This window comes from Orcinus orca, chromosome 13 (genome assembly GCF_937001465.1).
Source record: "Orcinus orca chromosome 13, mOrcOrc1.1, whole genome shotgun sequence".
Classification (NCBI taxonomy): domain Eukaryota; kingdom Metazoa; phylum Chordata; class Mammalia; order Artiodactyla; family Delphinidae; genus Orcinus; species Orcinus orca.
Genome location: NC_064571.1, coordinates 13,994,719 through 13,998,304, shown reverse-complemented (window position 1 = coordinate 13,998,304; position 3,586 = coordinate 13,994,719).

Genomic DNA, 3,586 nt, shown 5'->3' with positions numbered 1-3,586 from the left:
ATTAGCAGCTATCAGGGTCGTCCTGTCTGCGGTCCCAGACTACAACCAGTTTCCTGCATCAGTTGACCTGAGTCAATCCACTTTCTGAGTCATTTCCCACAGTTCCTGTTCCCTGACCTGTGCTCCAGCCAGACCTCACCTTTGCAGTCCCCAGGGCAGACCCTGAGTTCCCACCTCTGTTCCTTTTCTCGAAGTGCGCCTTGCCTCAGCCCTGCAGGTCCAAATCCCATCTGACTCCCAAATCAGGGGCTCCATCTACCGTGGCGCTTCCCTGGAGCCTCCGGCCACCAGGAAACATCCTCCAGTGCCCCCTGGAAACTACCTGCACAGCCCCAGCGAGACTTCCCACGTGCTGCTTTGGGTCAGGAGCGCTACTTCATTTGTGAGCGCAGTACAAAAGGAAAATACAGGGGCCTCTGTTCGAAAAAAAAGAAAAGGTACCATTAAAGGTACTAAAATATAAAGCTTTTTCCTTTCTTCCGAAAGCTCTCTCTTGACCTGTCATGGTGTTTTCGTTTTCTATTTAGTGTTGGTGGTCCCGCAGGCATGGCGATACTGATGGCAGACTCTCACAGGCATCCAGCCACCTCTGCTCTCCGCAACTGGGCACTCACCCATCACTGGTTGACTGATTCCCCTCCCACCACAGCTGCTGGATCAGCGCAGAGCCAGGCATCTCCCTTCCCGTGGGCCTGTGCCCCAACCCATGGAAGACGGGCAATCCCCAAGGGGGATGCACTAGGTACCTGGATCAGGGAAGACCAAGAGGTCTGCCCCTGCTGAGTACCAGCCCAGGGCAGAGACGGCTGCCACCATACCCTGTCCCAAGACACAGCAGGGCCCGTGTGCCCAGGCCCCTCCAGCCAGGGCTAAGAGGGGCAGTGGTTTCTGGGCAGCAGCAAGGAGGGGAGCTGGGAGACCTTGGGACACTGTGGGTCAGGGGAGTGGGCAGCCAGGACCACATCCCAGGGAAGTGAAGGAAGACAGCATGGTGTGTGAACCAAGGCTCCAAGCCACCAGGACATGCTTCACTGTCCCATCGGACTTCACTTACGAAATACAAACTCAAAGGGATTTCCCTGGCCGTCCAGCGGTTAAGACTCTGTGAGCTTCAAGAGCAGGGGACTGGGCTTCCCTGGTGGTGCAGTGGTTGAGAGTCCACCTGCCGATGCAGGGGACACGGGTTCGTGTCCTGGTCCGGGAAGATCCCACATGCCGCAGAGCAGCTGGGCCCGTGAGCCATGGCCGCCGAGCCTGCGCATCCGGAGCCTGTGCTCCGCAACGGGAGAGGCCACGACAGTGAGAGGCCCGCGTACCGCAAAAAAAAAAAAAAAAAAAAGCAGGGGGCTCAGACCCGACGCCTGGTCAGGGAACTAAGATCCCATTTTTAAAAATTAAAAATTAAAAAAATAAAAGAAAATACAAACTCAAAGATAAGATTATTAAAAGCTTCATGCACCCTCATGTTCATTGCAGCATTATCCACAATAGCCAAGAAATGAAGACAAGCTAAGTGTCCATCAACAGGTGAATAAAGAAAATATGGTATCTATCTATCTATCCATCTATCCAACCAGATATATACACAATGGAATATTATTAAGCCATAAAATAGAATGAAATCTTGCCATTTACAACAACATGGATGGACCTTGAGGGCATTTGGCCAAGTGAAATGAGTCGGATCGAGAAAGACAAACACTATATGATCTTACTTACATGTGCCGTCTAAAACAAAAAACAAAAACCCGACAAAACTGAGTTCACAGACACAGAGAACAGACTGGAAGCAGCCAGAGGCAGGGTGCTGAAGGGGTGGACTGGGGCTGTGGATGGGAGGAATGGGCAAAGGTGGTCAACAGTTATAAACCTCCAGTTATAAAATAAATATGTCATGGGGAGGTAACATACAGCATAGTGACTATAGTTAATAATACTGTACTGCATATTTGAAAGTTGTTAAGTGAGTAGATCTTAAGATTCTCATCACAAGAAAAAAAACTTTGTAACTATGAATGGTGACCGATGTTAACCAGACGTATTGTGGTGATCATTCTGCAATATATACAAATATAGAATCATTATGAAACTAACGTGACTCACCTGAAACTAATATAATGTTATATGTCAATTATATCTCAATTTAAAAAGTAATCAAAAACTTGATGAGCGGGCTTCCCTGGTGGTGCAGTGGTTAAGAATCCACCTGCCAATGCAGGGGACATGGATTCAAGCCCTGTTCCGGGAAGATCCCACATGCCGCGGAGCAACTAAGCCCGCGTGCTACAGCAACTGAGCCTGTGAGCCACAACTACTGAAGCCCATGCACCTAGAGCCCGTGCTCTGAAACAAGAGAAGCCACCACAATGAGAAGCCCACGCACCACAATGAAGACCCAACGCAGCCAAAAATAAATAAATAAAATAAATTTATTTAAAAAAAACCAACAAAACTTCAAGACAATGCCCACAGAGCGTTAAACCCCCAATGCAGGGCCTTTCTGACCATGGAGCCTGTGTGACTGCCCTGGTCTCACACCCATGAATTGGGCCCTGTTTTAGGTTATGATTATTAATGCCTATTGTGTATGTCCAATCTCCTTTACAAAGTCAATGTTTCCCTGACTGCTGTTCACTCTGTGGGTGATAATCAAGATGTCTTTAGGTGATATGTGAGCAGGTATTTAAAACATTTTAGGGACTTCCCTGGTGGTCTAGTGGCTAAGACTCTGCAGTTCCACTGCAAGGGGTGTAGGTTCAGTCCCTTGTTGGGGAACTAAGATCCCACATGCCGTCCTGCCATTTTAATAGTTTATATTTATTTTAATGTACATTAGAAAAATTATGACTATCACATTCAATCTATATTTCACAGTGGTACTCTCTTAGTTCAGGCTGCTATAACAAAACACCATAAACTGGGTGGCTTACCAACAACAGAAATTTATTACTCACAGTTCTGGAAGCTGGAAGTGTGAGATCAGGGTTCTGGTGAGAGCCCTCTTCCAGGTTGCCAATGGCCACCTTCTCAGTATATCCTCACTTGGTGAGAAAGAGAGTTCTCTGGGGTCCCTTTTATGAGGGCACTAATCCCATCCATGAGGGCTCCACCCTCATGACCTAATTATCTCCCAAAAGTCCCACCTCCTAATACCATCACATGGGGGTTAGGTTTTTAACATAAGAATTTTGGAGGGACACAAAGAGTCCATAATAGATACATAGACTCCCTTAGAAACAAATTTACTAAAGGAAAAAATATCAGTTGCTCTAAAGAAAAATCTTAAGTAAACGATAGTACATGTGGTACTCAGATACAGCAAACAATGGAACCATGGTGCTCAGAGTTGGCGAAATACCAGACTGTGAGTTCTTTACCATCATATGTGGCTTGTCTACATGTTCACTCTACTTGCTGCATCAGCCTCCCTCAGCCCTTCCTTTAGGGGCAGCCAACGCTGAATGAATGAATAAGCAAATCAACCAATGGAAACTTGGACACCCAGAGCTGGAGCCTCTCCTTTGAAATTTTCATTTGCAGGACTAATTCTGATTAGTCAACTTGCACAGTATTCATTTCTACACAT